The sequence below is a fragment of the Micropterus dolomieu genome, linkage group LG19, assembly GCF_021292245.1.
Source record: "Micropterus dolomieu isolate WLL.071019.BEF.003 ecotype Adirondacks linkage group LG19, ASM2129224v1, whole genome shotgun sequence".
NCBI classification, from domain to species: Eukaryota; Metazoa; Chordata; class Actinopteri; order Centrarchiformes; family Centrarchidae; genus Micropterus; species Micropterus dolomieu.
The window spans coordinates 2,251,786-2,272,353 of NC_060168.1; the positions used below are offsets into that span (position 1 = coordinate 2,251,786).

Sequence of the window (20,568 nt, forward strand, 5' to 3'; positions counted from 1 at the left end):
ATCTTTTTATTAACCATAACCCAAATATTTTCCTAACCTTTTTGTAGTTGGGTAACCATACCTTAGCCATAGTTTATTTGCCTTAATCACAATATGTTCCATAACCTCATTTCAGATATACATTAGTTTAGGAATTTTAGGCGTTAGATGTAAAAAAACAAAAAAACAGTTGAAAACAATCCAGGGTTTTCCAGAACTGTCCAAAATCAGGGTTGGTTTGCTAAAACATTACCCATAACAGCGTAATAAGGCAATAATATGATGAGGCAGAATGTCTGTCAGCTTGTTTGTCTCTCCATTAGTGGCCAAAAATTGATTATCACAGCTTTAACACCAAACTCTAGTCCTAAACATGAGGGATCAAGTTCCACTTTTGTTAGGATATTTTTCATCTTTTCTTATGGGGGCACTTGATCTCATTAGACATGGAAAATACATTTATTTCATAAAGACATGTTCTCTACCCATGCAAGAGAAGGTATCCATATATACAATGTACATTCTAGTAAAATGTTGTGTAAGACCTTTAAAGGCTTACACGCATAAGTTAACACGCAAACCCACAAACGGATGTTGAGGTAACATTTGCAGGCTTTATGGATTTTCCCTGCAGTGGTATTGACAGGTGAGTCAATAAGCCAGCAGGGTAAAGACAAACCTAACCTTACTATTCACTTAACATTGACTTGAGTAGAATCTCCTGGACAACACAGTGAAAAGAACACTACACGTCAAAATGTTAGCGATGTTTACGTGATGAGTGTCAAAACATGTAGCATTTCAACATGGCTCATAATAACAGAAAGTATGTTTTGCTCTTTGTTAAGTGTGTTTGTAAAAAAACATAATTTGAGTGGAACCAGATGGGATTACAAAATATGTATATTTTTAATTTAAATGTTTTATAATCCAAGGAAACAAAGTGTTGGTGCCTTTTTTTACATTATGAGCTTTACACAAGAATCAAACCCCAAAACCTGTGTGGGGTGATCTTTGATTTATGCTGTTTTAATGAGCACTTTATACTATTTAAGGAAAGTTGCCCAACATTTTGTCTTGATTATATAACTATGACCAACCTTAGTTTCTGTATCCAGATGTTAGTTAAGATCTTCTTCTTCTTCTTCTTCGAAAACAAAAGAAAACTCTAAATAAGGACTTTACAGATTCAAGAATGATAAAATACACATTATACACATACACATTATAATAATCCTAATAATAATACTAACGTCATGCAGTTACAGTTATTTAAATTTGCTAAATGTTTGAGGAGAAATCTGATATATGTATGGGAGAAAGAAGAGGAAAAGGACGTTAGTGTAAAGGAGTCAGTATGAGTCAGGTTTTCAAACATAATCTTAAAAAAATATAATCTGACAATCATGGCCACGTGACTCTGTAATAGGCCACGTGTGCACAGGTGAGTAAGTTTGCAGGGATTTGAACCTTTTATTATTTTCATTCTTCACTCAACCACTGTCACTTTACATGTAAACAACAGAGTGTAACACTATGAATGCCTTTGGGTAAGGGCCTGTCCAGAAATTTGGGCCATTTGTAAACTGGCCGCCTTTTGAGGATAGCCATTTGGAACCAGTACAAACAAGCTGTATCCAGACAATACTTCATATGACCTGTTTCGTTTGAGGAATAATGAACCCTTCACCTGAGGTGAGTTACTTTTCAATAGTGACTTAACTAGTCACTTAAATCACACCCTATTTACTTTTTACTATTTCTGTATCAAATCGTACACAACCACAGTGGAACAAAAAACATAATGTCCATAATATGCAAACTTCAGCTTCAGCAACAGTTAGAACTTTGTTTTCACCACAGAATAAAGTATGTCTTAAAATGAACAAGAATATATATTTTACATATTTTTTAAGTTGTGTATTTAGATTTATTTTAAAATTTCTTGTGTATGAAAACTTGCTTGGCCTGATTCTGGTTCAAACCCCTCACACAACTTGTGGTATATCTGTTGTTGCCCTCCTCAAAACTCTGAAACTCCAGCAGAAGTAAAATAATTAGCCATATTTTGGCAATTTGACATATGTTTCGAAACTAATGGATAGACCGATGATGAGTAGATTGTACTCTAAGAACATGTGATACCATTTCTCTACAGTGAAATTGGAATAATTGGACTCCACTCAAAGTAAATTGAACAAAGCTACTTTTTCTATCAATGAAGTTTTTCCACGCACATTTCAAGCATATAGACTGTTTAATACTTGAACGCGCTACTTGAATGTAGCACGTTCATTCTTATGCCGCATTCAGACCAACCACGAATTTTCGCCTTGTGACGCTTTCCTCGTGTTGCGTTGTACAACGCAAGAAGGCGATTTTAACGTGAATAAACACAACTCGCAATTACTACAACTATATGAACCCAAAGTAAACATTTTGCTGTGATTAAATAGCAATAAACGGATTAAACTGATGCCGAAATAACTACAATATGATGCAGATTTATTAAACATATGAATTCAGGCTTTGTCAGGTCTGTCAGCAAGACAGCAGGAAGACAACTTCTAAAATGTTTGTTTTCTGAATGGAGTTTGGATCGATCAGGGCTAAGCTATGCTATCTTGGTCACAGTAAAGTACAATGATAGCTGGAATAAAGTTACATACACATGTTTTCTGAACTCACCAGGTAGTTCAACCTCCTTGCTTTCTTTGCTCCAAGTAATGTCCAGTTTTGTCCGGTTTTTATATAAATATGAAGTCGTAGTCCGACAGAGCGAACGACGCTAACAACAACACTGGAACCGGATGTGCACGGAATCTAGCTGCTCAGAAGCTCCAGAGAAGATAAATTAACGTTGAAATCCCAAAAACTAAAGTAAAAAGCTAATTTAATAAAAGCAGTTAACTCCGAGCTCCTCCCGCGAGTAAACGGCGTAGTTGTCAGAGCAGAATCCGACCAACTACGGGTGTTTATTTTTCCAGTGGTTGCAGCGCTGCTCACTGATCCTCTCCCCCAAGTTTAGCAGCTCTCAGCCAGCCAGTAGATTTTCAATCCCCGGCTCTGCCTGACCCTCTCCACACAGCGCTCTGAAGCCGTCGTGACGTACGGACAATCTCAACACTGATAGGCAATCGCGACTCAGCGTCATACGACTTCTTCGCTTGAGTTGAAAATATTCAACTCACGCGAATTCCTTCACGTTGCCTTTGCGTCACTGGCCCCGCCCCCTTCGCGTCACTTTTCGCCACCCGACAGGAGATCGCGGCTCTACGCGTCTTTGCATTGACTTTGAATGTGCACTCACCGCCCACGAACGCTCGCTTCGCTTTTGGTCTGAAAGCACCATTACTCTTTGGAGGATGTCAAAAGGCATTCTGGGAAATGTAGGAAATTACCAGCTGAAGTAGAATTAAGTGAGGCAAACTGAGGAAAAGTGAGTTTACCACAAGACTAAATTACAACATTACTAAAATGAACATGACGGCTTTATAATATCTGACAAAAATCTGACTTAGTTTTATTAATGAAACACCTGAACAGGTTACGTACACACATGATATGCATACACACACACACAGTCACATAATCATACAGACAAGCATGTTTTTCTCTCTTTCTCCCAGCCAAACGTCCAGTCAGTGACCTATTACAGCCAGGCTGCACAGAGTGACCCCCACTGCCCTCTCACACCACCACCACCACCCGTCCCTTTGCCCTGCTCCCCACCCTAGTGCTGAGGCATCACTGCTCCAGAGAACACAGTCCTGTAGCACCCCCTGACCCTGCGCTGTCCCCCATTATAGAGCAGTCAGAAAGCTTTTAGGGGCTCCGGTAACGCTGAAAGATTGATGGCGCAAAATGGGGTGGAGGAGGGGGGAAGAGCAGGTGGTTAAGAAGAGAATGTCCTGCTTAATGGGTTGCCAGGAATGTAATTCAATAATTATGAAAAGTGACTCAGGAGAGATGGCTGGATGGCCGCTGAAGGAAGCAGAGGGGCTGCTGGCCCTCTGCACATGCCTGAGCATCCTCAACCTCCTGGTCGGACAGAAACAGGTGAACAGATTTCTCTTTCAGTCATTGAGACTTGAATTGAAAGGAACAAAAGTATCTAGGAATTTAAACTAATTAAAATTCACCAATGTAACCCCACCTTCTCTGCCAAATGATTGACTGAAACCAAATATTTATTCATAGACATGAAAAGTGGGAGGAGCTATGGCGCCCCTGTTTCCAGAGGTAAAAGTCCCATTTATTTTTCCCAGTGACATGTTATGTACGGTGACACATGCAAATAGACAAAACACAAGTCAATTAAGAACCACTTTGACAACACATGCACAACTTCTAGATATAATGCTGACACGCTTGATGTCCCAAAATAATTTACATTTTATCAAACTTTCCAACACCACTTATAGATAGCCAACTTCAGTAACTTGAGAACAAACTACAGCAACAACAAGCATGTCCAAGCTGTGGGCATCGCTTTTTAATGAACCCTGAAAACAGTTTACTTGCAGTGTCTCTAATTGGTTGTGTTTTCTCACTTTGCAGCATTTTATTCTGTGGTGTTGGAAAATTAGCTAAAATGTAAAATTTTTTTGGTGGGACGACAAGCGTGTTCCCTGGAACGTAAACATTTCATCTGGTTGTTAAAATCCCTGAATTCCCTGAAACCATGTTGCAGATATGAGCTCAGTGTCCTCAGTGCTCACTACAAGCACAAGAAGAAAAAAGTGGTCCAAATCCAAAAACACATGGACACAATATCTGAGGTATCACAAAAATATAAATGATTCAGACTATTAAACTGGTGTCACTTTCTTAAACAAGGGCTAAAATTACCACACACTTGGTTTATTATTACATTTTTAGTTTAGGTGTCTCCAGGGGAAACAGACACCACACAAGATAAACCCCCTCAGTTTTGACAGTAAAGTTTGATCAGCCAGTCACACGTGATTAAAAACAAAGTATGTAGAAGCATCGCAGTTGCTTGTGTAATTGTAGATATGTTTCTGCATATGTCTACTGTTATTTTCTATTTGTAAATGTCTTTGTGCCAAACCCAGAATCCCTGGCTACACTGCTGCTTTTTTAAAAAAATCACATTCCAGGATGGATTTCTTTAACTGTCCATGTTTACTGATTTAATTAAAGATATTGGTTTGCCTCAAACTCTGTGTGTCATCAATATTTCCCAGACCAGATGCAAAACACTGCAGACCTGCTGCATTGCTTCAAAATCTGTAAGTGTAATTTTACTTTTTTTGTTGATGTCAGAATCGTTTACACAACAAAAGAAAACAGAAAACTGTTTTCAGAACTGAAGCTATTATATTGTTTTTGTGTCGTGTACGCTGATGTTTTGCTCAACATAAGTGGAAACAGAGGAGAATATAAACTGCTGCTGATTGCAATACTGTTGTTTTTTGTTATCTTTAAAAGTTGACTGTCGACTCAAACGAGATATTATAGTAACTTCTGTAAGTTTCAGACGTGCTCTCTGAGAATATTGGCTTTTTTTTTCTATGCTCCAAAAAAATCATTTTTGCTTCATTTTTTAGTCTAGGCAACAGTGAAATGCTATTTTTATTTGCACACTGGTTCCGTTTCACATTATAATATACCCAGTTTACTTACTGGATTTAACAAGCACACAATAAAGTATCTTCTGTGCTGGAGCAGTATTTTGCAGTTTTGATGTGATTTACAAACTGGAGCCTATATCAACTGACCCCAGTATGTCAATAAATCCCTTTTCCAGTTGGTGAAAGTCTTCCCATCAACTCTTCCTCATCTTTCATCTATTTCATCCTCCCTCTCTCTCTACCCAGGGTCTACTTTTGCTCTGTGTCTTCTTACTTTTGCTCTCCAAGATGTATTGATAATTTCCAGCAAAAATACGATTTCAGTTTATTCTACAGAGCAAAAAATCTAATAGCGGAGTCCTCAATTCAATTGTGTTTTACTGGAGTGGAGAACAATAAACAGGGAGGAGGGCTCCGTTCCAGACGTTCACCATGAGATTATTGTTCAAAACAGATCTGATACGATTACAGGAAGCAATAGATGATAATTACATCAGAACATGACTTTTCCTAGGCGAACACTTATATTCATCTGGGTTATGCATCGTCCCAAAACTGAAATGTGGCAATGCATGAGGTGACATGGCCTGCTAGTGCCAGAGACTGTGGGGGGTTCGTGGGGTTAAGGCACTGCAGTCATCAGGGGTCATAAGGCCAGAGTCCATTTATGATGAATGGTGGACTTCTTTATATGAAACACTATGCTGTGGATTCACACTTTGTATTTTAGAGCTAAATGGAGAAGCTGATTGACTGAATGTAATACATATTTTTCTATCGTCCATTTCTAAGGAAAGAATCCTGAACTGGTTCTAGCTTGTCAAATGTGAATACATTTAAGTTGTCTATGATAGTAAACAGAATATATTTAGCTTTTGGACTTTTGGAAGCTATCTGAATATGTCAACTTAAGAGCTCTAAAATACAGACTAAACAATTCATTAATCGAGAAAATAATCATCATATTAATTCATAATGAAATTTTGAAATTGTATTTGTATGTATTGTGTCCATGACAGTAAACATTAAAGCAAGCATTAAAGTTGCCATTAGAGACCCAATTTTCTGATGTGTTTTTGTTTTTACGTTTGAGGTATGTTTACAAAAATTAGGGAAGAGTCTGAGTTACAAATGGAAAATCTGAATTTTGTGTCTCCGATCCAATCATATTACAAAACATAGGCCAGTTTCTATAAACATGGCTGATGTAAACACACATTTTACTGCATCAGAAAACATACAGTTAATTTTATTTTCCAGTGTTAGTATACAGAATAGATGTCCAGTCAGTATGAGAGTAATATCTGATTAGCATTCATTTGTTTTTATTTTAAACAGTGGTGCTGGCTGTGGATCACAGACTTGGTGAGTTCAATACAAGTGGAACATACTGGCTGTTAATAAGTTAAAGAAGAAATGCTATATACAAGTACAGATGTATCATCAGATAAATATAATTAGCAAAAGTACACATTAGGAAGAATGAACTATTTAAAAGTGTTTTTAGTAAACATCATTGATATGGAAGCAGTATTTTATTGTTGTAGCTGGTGGGGGTGGAGCTTCTTTTAATTACTTTATGTACCTTCAGTTAGCCTAGTTGAATCTATTACAATGCTTTATATTTTATAAACTGACATATTTATGTAATGTCTGAATCAGTGGACCAGCCAGTAACTAAAGTGGTCAAATAAATATACTGAATTAAAAAGACCAAGATTTGCCAAGTAGAAGTATCCCAAAATTGAACAGTACTAAATGCCCATGACTACACACAATAGGCTTTATTGTACAATAGTACTATGTGAGTGTAATAATCTGACATTACAGGTAGTGTTAAACATGTATTGCAATCACAAAATGTGCAGAGTTTGCAAGTTTAGTATTCATATACTGTGTTTTAGCAAAATGATTCAGTAAATAAATCTTGGTTATGATGCACAAAGTTAACATAAGCCCATTGAAATTAAAGTGTCACAGAAGCAAGAGCAAGTATAGATGCATAATATAGATAAACGAAGTAACCTTTAAGAAAGTAGAAATGTATCTACTAGCTATATACAATAGAAGGAAACAATGTAGGCATTATATACTTAAATAGTAACTATGATAGTTTGTTGTTGAAACGCAAATAATCACAAATGTAAGTGAGAGGATGATTAATTTGCTGTTGAGAAATGGAACTGGCTGGTGAAGAAAGTGCCAACGATAAGCACTAATCCCTGATTTGACCTGTGTGTTGGCGTGGCTCTGGCTCTGTCACTGCTGAGCCAGAGCAGTCAGTAAGTTGGCCACACAATCTCTGAACAAAACCGTGAAGAAAAAAGCTAAACAAACAGAAAAACAAGTTGCAGTTTGCCAGGGTTGGCTGTTTGGTAAAGAACGAGCAGTGGTGAGGGCCAGGCGATGAAAGATGGTCGCTTTTACAAGGCAAGACAATGCAAAAGAAAAATAACAAAACCGGCCAACTTTGATGGCCCCTGAATATATTGGGCACTCTGCCTTGGCTGTGTGTGTGTTGTGTGTGTGTGTGTGTGTGCCTGCAGCAGCGGGTGGGGGGCAGAAGGGTTAAGTAGGATAGAAGGCACCCATACTTCAGATTGGCAGCAAGCTGCCGCAAGGATAATCTAATCAGGGGATGCAATTCAATTAGCCAAGGGTCTCTGGGGCCACCGAGCCAGGCAGCCGGTGGCAGCGCTGCTACCGAGGGGGCTGCTGCCTCCACACCCGACACCCCGACGCTAGCCTCCGCCGGGGCCCTGGCTGCTCCACATGAATGCAGATGAAATTTGAAATATGAAAATCTCCAATAATTTATGGAAGTTGTCAGGAACACAGAGCCAAGCTACTGCTGCTGCTCGCCGAGGGGGAGGGGGTGGTTGGATTTGTCTATGGGGGTAAAATTGTCTTACAGCTGCTACTGCTGCTGCTGTGTGAATATTGCTATTATAACACACATTACAGTTTATCAGTACTATAATGACAAAAACTCTGCTATTACCATTTTGGTGTTTTTCATTTTCACTGCACATTGTTTACGTGCAGTGAACCTTTATACCTGGATATTTATGACCTGTTAAAATCAAAGAGTACAATGTCAAGTAACAAACGTGTATCATTTAGAGAAGAAGAGCAATTTTTTTTAATGTTTGTCTGATCTGAGTCCTGCATTCAGTTGCAGTTTTTTTAGGTACACCTAGCTAAAACTAACTAACAGCAGACCTGCAATATTCATAAAGGTTTCTGTTTAAACAATTTTATGTTGTCAATATAAAGCAATTCGACAGCACCACAGATTACAGCATCCATAATAAAGTTGAATCCACACCTCAGCTTCAATTAACAGATTATAATCTATTTATATAGCATTTGTTGTATTAGACTGCATTAGCTTTAGTCTGCGTCCCATGACTGATCATAACATTGAAGCCACAGAGATAGGAATCCAGTTTTCTGACAAATTAATGTTTGGCGAGCTTTCTCAAACCCAGGAGATCGTTTGACAAACCTTATAGATATTCTGAAAGCATTTTTAGAAGAGCCTTCTTACCACGTGGCTAAAAATATTTTAATCACTAAACAGATTTGTAACAAGGTAGCCAGAAATGACATATGTCCATGTTCTTTTTGTAAAACACCAGCACAATATTAATATTAATATTTGTATTACACTATGAATATTGAAACATCAATTTACACTAAAATAAATGCAGTTATTTATAATAGAGATTTTTTTTTTCTTTCACATTGTAAAAATTGTGCTGAAATTCTGGAAAAACCTTCAGAGCAGCGATAAATGTTGTTAAAGGGGCCCGGTGGAGTTTTCTTGTTCACAAACAAGTTCTGTTTGCCTTTATATGTTCTTACCATAAAGCTTGGTGTATATATATATAAGTGTAATAAACACACTGAATGTATTTTCTTCTGCATGAAACATTTTCAAAGCCAAATATTTTAAATCCAGTATCAATTGCATCCGTGTTGACAAGCTTGCAGTGTTCTTTCTTGCCTTTGTTGGCAAATTGCTGTGTTGCTTTGCCCCTTAAGAGTGGAAGGAATGTTTGTTGAGTCGCTTCCACATGCACGATATAGCACGATATAGCAGTATGTTGTATTTGTAACAGAACATTTGGCAAATAAATCCACAGGGTACCTTTTACACAATCTTCTGGGTTTTTCAAAGATAACCGAATATACTGGCAACTGAAAAGTCTTGTTTTCATAAATACAAATTAAAAAATCTGCCTGTGCCATGAGAGTATGTAAACTTTCCTCGAATACAATTCAACATGTTTCAAGCATTTTTCAGGAATGGTTGTCATTATCTTAAAATTAGGAACATCACTGCACTATAAAGAAGGAAAATTGTTTTAAGGGATTATTAATGGACATAAATTACCTAATAAAATAGAGATTTTTGCAGTGTACATTGTATGTCCTGATGATACATCTTCTTTAAATCTATCACACACATCCATTTACTCCTCTTTTCTTCCATATCTGTGTCACATAACTGTGACATGCACCTCCTCCGGAAAAGAGAAGAAGCTGATGAGAGCTGGAGTAGTGGGGGAAGGGTGGGAGGAGGTGGAGGGGTGAGACAGGATGAGATAGAAGATGGAGGGAGAAACCAAAGCAGAGAGAGAAGCTCTTAGACAGATTATTGCTCATTAGAGGCAGCCTTGCACCATACCATTATGTCAGGAGGAATCCTTTTTCATTTGCACAAATTTGCCTGGAATTTTTCTTATTTAGCCTGGCCTCCATTATCAGAGCTGGAAATCAGATTAGCCTATGATTATTCTCTGACTCGCTTGCCAACATTTCCCCATGCGGCCAACGCCGGTGGCTTGGATTTGTCTTGGCCTTTTGTTAACCTCTGCCCACCAACAACGCACACAACAACAGTCGCGATATGAAATAACTCAGTGCTGGATAATGGCTCAGTCTCACAGCCCACTCGGGATTAGATTTGTTCACGCTGCACACAAACACATGTTTTCCATGTCTGTCATAAAGGGAACATCACAAATCATATCCCTCTTGGATGCATACATCTTGATATAATGTACATGCTATACAAAACAAGTCTGACTTGATTTTTAACCTTATTTAATTTTTGGAACATGGAGGGGTAGTGGTGTAAAGTAACTAAATACTCTTCTTAAGCAGAATTTTAAAGGGGAACGCCACCGATTTTGCACTTCACAGGTTTTAGGTCTTGGGGAGTACTACTGCAAATGTGAAAAATGTTGTATAAAGGCTTTTGTTGCTCGAGAGGGAGTTTTGTGAAATCTGATCAGTAAAAAAAGTCAGTTTGGTTTGAAGACTACAAGTTTGAAAAACTGGGAGTGTGGAGTTAAAAAGAAGTGAGCCTACCAGACCTCTGTACCCGCTCTTCATCTCTGCTGCAGGCTAGAGGCTCCAGTCTACGTTAGCTGCTAGTAGTAACACACCCAAATCTCAGACTGAACTGACAGTGGTAGAGTTGCATTGTGGCTAATGTAGGAAGTTGTGACAAGTAAGAGGAATGTGTGGATAAAAAAGATATTTACAATGCATTGTTTATTAAACCAGTGATTCCCAACCTCTTTGGCTTGTAATGCCTTACATGAAAGCTTATTTCAGATGTCTGAGTTGTTTACAGGTCTACCAAAGAGACATTTACTCATGAAATCCCTAAATTAAAAAAGCTGTTTGATGATCAAAGAGGGAAAATTATCCACTATTTCAGGAAAAAGCAAAAATGAGAACATCTTTAAAAAACTAAAAAAACATTTGTGCTGCAGACGTGGGTCCATATTTATCAAGCTTCTCAGAATTACTTATAAGAACACTGCTAAGAACTGACTTAAGAGTAAAATGGCACTTTGAGAAGCTTGATAAATACCGGCCCTGAGCATCCAGGAACCCACAATGCAAGTAAATTGACACCAGCACATGCACTATAACAAATTATAAGTCTTTAGTAGAAATCGCTCAAATTATTATTGTAGAACAGCTCTAGGTTGTAAAAAAATATATATACTTTCCCTATTTATACACAGAAATATAGCAGAAAAATTTAAGAATTTAAACAGTCTATTAACATGTAAAGTGCTGTTACTGTTAATAGAACATGTTCAGTGTATTCACTGAAAAACAGAAAAACTCCAGATTTACTTTGTGACCTGTTGGAGTGGTATTTTGCTGATAATCTCTGTGTACTTAAGTAGGATTTTGAATGTAGGACTTTCACTTGTAATGGAGTATTGTTGCATTAGTACATTTACTTAACGTTTCTGAGTACTTCTTCCACCACTGGGGAGGATAATTGTACGTGTCAACATGACTATCAAACACTGTTGACACTTCCAGAAGTATGGAGGAGGAACAGGTGGAATGGTTTCCCATTGCTAAATAATCACTCAAATTAGGCAATTAAAATCCGAGGCAGAATCAAGTTATGGATACCCCCTGAATAAGCCCCAGGCACTAATCACAAATCCATAAAGACACGTTTAACTGTTTCACTTTCATTAACCTATTGCTTTTGATTTTATGTGGCTCTAATTTGCCATAATCTGTTGTTAGTTAGGCAGTTTTAGGTTCATTAGTAAATAGTGTAAGTCGTTGATTTTAATCATGAATAGATTGTTAAAGGTAATAACAAGTCCAATATAAGCAGAGATGAAAGTAAACACTGTGCAGCTTCAGAATGCACTTGAACAGGTATGTTGATTGGGTCATAACTGCCATAATTTTAAATTCTGTAATAACAGTTTTTGGTTTGTTTGCTGTTATGCACTTGCTAGCCAACATGTTTTTTAACCAGAAGGTAGTGCCCACGTTTTTCTTGTTTTATTTTGAATTTGTTGTTGCAGTTTAGACCTTGTTGTTGACAACGCTTGTTAGAAGTTTTTTTTATTTTTTGGATGTGCGGTGTTTGTCAGAGAAGATAGCTGTCAGATTAGTTTCTTGTTGTGAACCTAGAGCTTCCAAAAAGTAATTGAAAACTCTTATGTAACTTTGAGTGAGGAGGTTAATTTTTGACCTTGGGGTCAAGAATTCTAAACGCAAAGACACTGTGTTTAAAATATGTAATACAGTTTTGTCGTGTCTATGCCTCCACTGTCATCATAACATACAATATATTTAACCAAAGAAGCTACGATTGTCATATTATCTGCCTCTACAGTTTTTAATCATATATTCAGACCTCTAGAATTAAGACTTAAGCCTAGGTCTGTTTTAAGTCACTAAATCCTGATTTACACTCACTGCTGTGAGTCTTGACTGCAGGAAGACTTGAGTTAACTTGCACATTTAAAGCAACAACCTGATCAGTTTTGAGCCGATAAAATCCCATTAATAAAAGCTGAGCCAGCAGGGGTTTTTTTTCCTTTAGTGCCCATGCCCCCATTTACCATGGATGTTTGTGTTGCAGTTTGATGTAAAGATTTTGCACTGCACAAATAGTGTGTCATTCTGATTGAATTCACAATTCAGGTTGTGAACCAGTAAGTCATATCTGCTCAGTTTTGTCTTTTGCTATCAGTCACCCCAGAAAAGTAAAATGTGTTCCACGTAAGAACACTTGTTCTTTCTTAATTTTCTAAAAGTGCCATTAAAATGGATTGAAAGAGCTGAAAAATGGATTATGTCCACTTAATCTTCATCTTTGTCATAAATGCATACAGATGTGTATGACTGTTATGACATTCAATATGCTTTGACTTGGAATTTAAATAGACCTAAATAAACAAGAATAGGAGACCAGAAATTAGAAGACCAACAAGCAGATATTTTGTGAAGGTTTGGTAGATTTATTTTCTTTAAAAACATTCAAATGCAAATGAATATGACTTATCTATACAAAGCATTACTAAGAAAGAACACCTGCACAGTTTTTCTGAGATTCGACCATTTCAAAATGAAATAAAGATGAATTTTAGTTCTGCTAAACAACAATTCAGACTGCTAGTTCATTTGGGAACATTGATTCAGCTTGTTCTAATGTTGTCCTAAACTTTAAGTGTATTTGAATCAGACCAATACTTAGAAAAAAAAATGTAAGTGAAACATATGCATGGTCTCTAGATGGATAAAGATTTCTTATCCTTGATCTCTTTGAACTCTGCAGAGTCAAAATGATCATCAGGACATCAGTATCAGTATCATCCTGCCAACTCCAGCCAGGAGGGTCTGCAGGACATCGTGTAGCCACGCTGGAATCACTGAAAGCTGGCTTGGTAGGAGCAGATTGCTGCCTAATTGTGCTTTTCAGAGATGCTGTGCGCTGGGGGTTACAACAGGGCTGCATGAGGTCTGGGGCCACAGCAGTGGATGCAGCACGGATGGAATCCAACCTAGCAGGGTCTCATTGATCTGCTGAAGCAAAGGTCACCATAGTTATGCATCTGTAGGCTGAATGATGGCCACCATAGTAGCCGCAAAGAGGCTTCAGCCATGTCATTCAGTTTAGGCACTAATCACCGTCTTGTGGTCAACGTTTTGGCTCATGATCATTTCTAGCGTGTGTGAAAAGCAGCCTACAGATCTCATCTCCAGTTTTGTTCATCTGCTTCCCTTTTTCCCATCATGTATCCTGAGACTGGATGATCCATCTCTCTCTCTCTTTCTCTGTCTCTCTCACTCTCTCTCTCTCCATATCCTTCATCCCTACATCCCCCCCTCCAGCACTCCACCAGCCAACCCCTGCTATTTTCACCCCACACACATCCGTCGCTGCACTTATCCAGCCTCAGACGGCTGCTGGCTCGATAGCTAAATGGATTATCGAACAACAGAGCACCTCTCCTCCCTCTCTTCCTCTCCCTCCCTCCCTCTCTCTCTCTCTCTCTCTCTTTCTCTCTCTCTCTCTCTCTCTCTCTCCATGCACTCCTCTAGCCGTGGGTCCTCGGAGGCGGAGGGGCCCTATTGAGCGGGGCCCAGGCTCTCCACTAGCCAGGCTCTTTATTGAGGCGTCTATGGGGCTTTATGCTGCCAGTGCTCGGCCTTGCCCTCGCCATCATCAATCATCCTCGGCTCCAGGGCTGCTATCACTGCTCAGACAGGCAGCCAATCACAGCCCTCCAGGAAGCTCTATAGGAGATGAAGAGAGAAGCAGAGGAGAGAAAAACTAGAGAATCACTCTGTTTCGTTTGCAGCCAATCTCAAGTCTGATTTGATTGACATCTTCTGTACCTTCTGGGTGCATGACAACACTGGTATTAACCAAGACCGGTCTGTGTGGAATTTGATTAGATGAAGTGCGAGTCTGAGTCATGAAAGCACATATAACCATGTTAAAATCGTAATTATAGCAGGCATTTGGCAGCAATAACAATGCCTTTTATGGAAGATCTATATTAATTTTATAAGTTTTGGGGGGGTTGAGGGTTTCAGAATAGAAATATTGCAAAACTATAAATGCCCTAAGGGATAAAAGAATATTCTGGCAGATTAAACCTGATAAGGTCACAGTTAACTCACCAATGAGTGCCACACTAGAAGTCTCTATAAGAATATTTTAGGTTTATTTAAAGAAAGTAAAACTAGAAACAGGAGAATGCCTATGTTGAAGCTCAAGCCAGCAGTATGTCGAATTTCTACTCAAGTCTTAACTTGATTTTTCTTTTCTTTTCTTTTCTTTTTTGCCCCATCTCTCTCTGCAGCCCTGAGCTCTCATCCTGCTCCAGGAGGAATAGGTGGAATCTGATTACAGACCTATTTTACAGCAGACGCCGGGGCGCAATAAAGGGAGAGAGAGCACGGAAACGGGACTCGGCCCATCAATTAGATCTCTATTAGCAGCCAATGCAGACCTCACCTCAGGAAACGCCGGGGCCCTGAAATTAAACAATTCTTCAAGCCCGACAAGCCAGTCAACTCTGCTATATGTTTGAGAGAGGATTAGAGTGGGGGTGGTGTCCTTACCGAAGCAAACTATTCTACAATTCTTGTTATAAAATCATTAAAAATAATCATTATGGACCATATGGAACGGCTGAAACCAAACATGCTAATAAAGAAGAAATAAAAACAAAACATAAAAACCTAAACCCATTAGATAAGGTCACTCCTCACTACCAAATACAGACTATAAATCCTTACTGTAATGGTATATAAATGTTATATTGACATAATATTAGATATTTCAAAAACCTTAAAGTGCAATAAGGTCATAAACATCAGCATTGGCTATCACATGCACAATAAAAGCCCTATGATGAACCAATGATATCGTAACAAAGTGCAATAATAAAAGACAAAATATAATGTATTGCAGTCATATTACAGGTACTTTTCCTTTGTTCCTTGTCCTATAACCTTCTTATGGTGCGATTAATCTCAGCTGTTGACCTGCTGACCTGAGGTGGGACAAAATGTCAATATTGGATAATTAGCATTCAGCATTAAGGCCATTTAGAGAGGACACCTCAAGAGGTTCTGCATGGCCAATCATTCATAATTGCTTTTTCAGAAAATTAAGAGTTTTACTTTGCAGTTTTCTGATTTCATCCCAGGTCTGTTACAACAAGGGCTGATAATTGGGTTTTAGTCACTGAGATGTATTTCCATTGTAAAAGTGCAGGGGCTGAGCTTCCTTCAGTTCCAGGCCAAAGACTCCTATACATTTATGGGTCCTAATGTGGTTTGTTACATAGCATATTGGTAAGAAAGACCACTATCACTGAGAAGATGTCTTGCACCAGTAACTGAGCCTCATACCTGTAGTCGACTTTCATCACATTGCAGCCTGGTCTCAGCCTGTTGCTGTAAGTTTTTAAGCAAAAGCCTAAAGCCTATTGTTTTGCTAATAGTGGTTAAGCAAAAGAAGTCATGCCATTACATTTAGGCTACATATATACGTTTTAACATTAATTACAGTCATGTCAAGCCTACTTAAGGTTTATCTTGCTTATATATCTCACAGACTTTCGAGGTTTGGTAAAATGCAGTTGCTTTTATAGCCTAATGTTTTCGGTCGATTCATTTCTGGCATTATCTGACGCAAGACCATAAGTCATGAGTCGCCTAACAATCTTTGCCTGTTTCTCAGTATACTGTGGCACGTATTTCACTATTTGCTCAATCAAAGGATGGCCATTTATCATCGAGAAGGACAGCTTCGTATTTTCTACCTTGCCCGCTCGGTTCCAGCACCAAATTCAGCATTTTTATGGAAAACTGCAGTCATTTTGATTGATGAAATCCAAAGATGTCCAAAACAATCCGGGGGATCCCCAACTGTGGCGCACCGGCGGGGTGCTCCAGTGTTGTCATTGTTCCCCAGAAAGAAAGGAGCGCGTCCGGAGAACACCAGGGGAAAAAATCACGATTTTCAGTTCAAAAGGGACAGAAAAGCAGCATTTCTTTACAGGCAGTGGGAAAGTGGAGGAAAACCTTTTCCACTTGCAGACGAAAACAATACTTGCTTGGCTTTTTCCTCTTGATGCATTCAGCTATAAAGACATGGGCTAATAGAAACAGGCCGGAATAATGAATTGATTATTTTACTGTGAGGGTTCATGTTATTTGTGTTTCGCCCCTGAGCCAGCTGAATGGCTGGTGCAACACATCCCCCTGCATTCATCCGATTTGCGCATACAGCCTCATTGTATGTCATGTAGCTGCTAGAAGTAAAATAACTATTCCTTAAAACAGATTTCAGACCACGGCTGCTCATGGCTTTTATTTACCCACGCTTGTCTTGTTTGCAGTGATTCATAATGTCACAAGAAATGTCACCTGTCTGGCCTAATTGGCACCTTCTGTTATTAATATCAGGAGTGTGGCTCCCTTTTGCACCCGCGGAAATAAGCCTATATTGCGTACTTAATACAGCGTTACCCAAAGGGAGATTCAATAAATTTCCCTTTAACGGCGTTTCCCCTCAAAACTCCTTCAGGCGAGTGGAGGCCGTGTCAAGATTGCGATTGTGCGCCAGTGCTTAGGACCAGCTGCTCCCAGGACAGACAAGCCCTTGTCAATTAGACGGTGACAAGCAGGTCCTCCAACTGCCTGCAGGCGCTCCACCAGCCAGCAGTGTACAGTCCCCGCAATTAGTATCAATTTCTGTCGAGACCTCCTTGGAGCGCAGACACAGGCCGGGTAAATGGCCAAACATTGTCCAAATAACACCGAAAGGCACAAATGACATGGTGTAATGGTCCAGTGTTAACCGCGCGGCGCGCTGTGGGGAAAGAAAAACGTTTGAATTTAGGAAGAACAGGGAATAAACCCAGGAAATAAATCCACAAACCTCAAACTTGTGACCGCGTAATTGACTATAAATATCAACAAATGATCTCTCATGTTCCTATTTAGGTTAGCACAGTTTGTCTGAAGCATTATATTTCTTAGTGGAAGAAATGTTTTATCTTATGACTTTATTTAATATTAGATTTTAATATAATATGGAAGGAATGCCGTTTTTTGATCAATTTATTGTTAATAAAAATATGTCGAGCGTTTTAAGTATCCTTTTCAAGGTATTATAAATTGTAAACAAGGACTTTATCAACGATGAATAATTAATTTACTAATGCTTTACAGATCAAAAGCTCCACATGATCTGGATCAAAATCCACTTATTAACCGCTTTTTAACACTTAATAACTGCCGACTTCATCATTAAAATCCTTTACGGACCACTTATTGACATGTTAAACTATTAAATTGATGGCTTATTAGAAAGTGAGAAATTAAGGAGATGATTAATGATGAAAGATTAATGAAATTAATTTATTAATGGATTCCCAACATTTATAAGACACAAGACACAGAGAAGGTGACTAGAGCATTATTATAATTTTGGGTAATTTATGCTTATGGTAGTAATGATCAACACATGCCAGGTTGTGTTTATACTATCTATTTTGTATGCGTTTATAAATGTTACTAATGCATCAATAGTCGTGTGTCAGTTGTGTCAATAAGAAGTTAATAATTAGATTTGGGTCCAGATTATCTGCAGCCCTTTTCTAGAAATAAGGTCAGTCAAAGAGTGTTTTCAAAACCTGCCAACTCACACTTTGTTCTTATTAATGGATTTATTACTGATCTACAAAGCAGTACGATTTCATGACTAATAATAGAGCCATTACAGTTAATTAACCCTGACTTATGAACACTTATAAAGGGTGCCTCAGTGAAAAGGGGTTACCTACGTTTGATTTACAGAAACAGCAGCTCAGAGGCGTTGGAAGCAAATCAAACTCGGTGGCTTATTACTTGAACCAAACCGGCAGTTTTTGGTCCTGTGAGAGAGTAAATAGGCTAAATGTCAAGCCAGCACTGTCACAACACTGACAACACATAGAAGGATTGCTCACCGAGCCTCTTTTGTAAATGGTGTCACCTCTAGCAGCTGGTGGTGGCATTCCCGGGCCTTGGACGCTGCCCTTTGGCCCCTGGGGGGTTGGACTCCGGACAGGGCGGTCCAGCCGTCTCCACAGCTCCGTGATAGCTCGGGTCAGCGAGGCCAAGTTTCCAGCAGGAAAAGCTAGGGCAAAGTCCGCGAACAAAAACCCCAAAGCTCACCAGGCCAGTGGGATCATTAGTATGAGCGTTTGTTTAACTAATTAGCAAGCTGGGCAGCAGAGGGAGGCTTGTAAAGGCGACATGGACGTCATATATGGCAAAGGTATGGGCATCCGTCATTGTGCGTCAACACTGGATGAATTCAATTTGCCGATGTGATGTGACTGAAGCTCAGAAATCAAGTCTGAATTGTATAGCGTTGTCTTGAAAGACACAGCTTAGGGGACATAAAGGGCCCGCTAATAATTCATCACACTGGTCAAAATATGATGTCTTGACAGCCATTAGTAATTACGCGGTGGTCCGAGTATAAAACAGGAGTTAAAGGCAGTTGCCATGTAATGAAATTAATCCACTGAGTTTGTGAACAATAAGGCGTTATTTTCAAGGGAATATCGTTCCGCGGGGTTCAAAGTACAGGATGGGGACAGGGCAGCACACTGAAGTTCAAGAACAGTGCAAACAGCACATGCCAACAAAAGGAGACACACAGCATTCAGCTGTGGTAGAGCAGAAGAAGTTGGAGGGGGAGGCTGCGGGTCCCGCGTTAAATATGGGAAAGTTTGGGGAACGAGGTCGGCAGGTCAAGAAAAGTCAACAAGAGAGCAGTCTTGATGACAGAAGGAATTTAATATCAAAAATACATAAATCTTCAAGTGAGGGCAGCCGCATAATGGGCACAAAGGAGGCGAGTGTTAGAGTCAACACAGATTTGTTGTTAGCGATTAAAAGGATTGGGCCAAGTTGTTAACATTTAACACAAAACGCTGGAACAAGAATAGAGGTTGAGCAGAAAAGAAGGGGGTTTCCTGGATGGAGCATGGCAGTGATGATGTGCAGAAAAACGGCTCATGTGCAGTGAGAGATCTGGCGCCACATGGTATGCGTTTGCACCAATGCAGCACGCAACGGTTTTTGAAATAAAATGATGATCTTAAGACCCATGTAAGTTTGATTTGTGTCACTGGAAATACTTGATACTCTGCTCATATCGGGTTTTGAATCTTCTCTGTAGGTAATATAAATTGGGCATTCCTGACATTGCGCATTTAAGCACAAATTTTAAGCTTTTTGTGAATTATCTTAGATGAACTGACTGGTAAACCCAGCGTGTTGCAGTATCACTGCATGGATATCCTTCATCCGGTACAATGTAGAGATTAATCATTCCATCTATTAGAAAATAAGCCTGCATTTGTCTCCGCATCCCCTCTGACTACTGCGCCACAGTGGACGCGGTGCTGAGAACTCTGTCTGACCTTCGCCCTCGCCCCTGCAAAGCCCTGCAAGTTCCAGGCAGTCGCAAACAACTCTGAATTCCATAATTCTTCACGAAAAGGCACTATTAGGGAAAAATCCTTCCTTTTTGACAATTTAATAGTGCAAACTAATCATCTGGTTGACACGGGCCATTCATCTCCTTACAGGCAGACAAAGACAAGGCCTTTTCCATAGGTTCGTCTGG

The 20,568-nt window shown here is 39.2% G+C and overlaps 1 long non-coding RNA gene across 1 annotated transcript; it reads left to right on the forward strand.

Annotated features, from left to right (window-relative positions):
• The first annotated feature begins 5,146 nt into the window (after nucleotides 1-5,146).
• Nucleotides 5,147-15,558, forward strand: LOC123958128. Its single transcript, XR_006822005.1, has 4 exons — nucleotides 5,147-5,234; nucleotides 6,915-6,941; nucleotides 13,699-13,807; nucleotides 15,233-15,558. It is a non-coding gene; the product is annotated as an uncharacterized LOC123958128 (long non-coding RNA).
• Nucleotides 15,559-20,568: the final 5,010 nt, after the last annotated feature.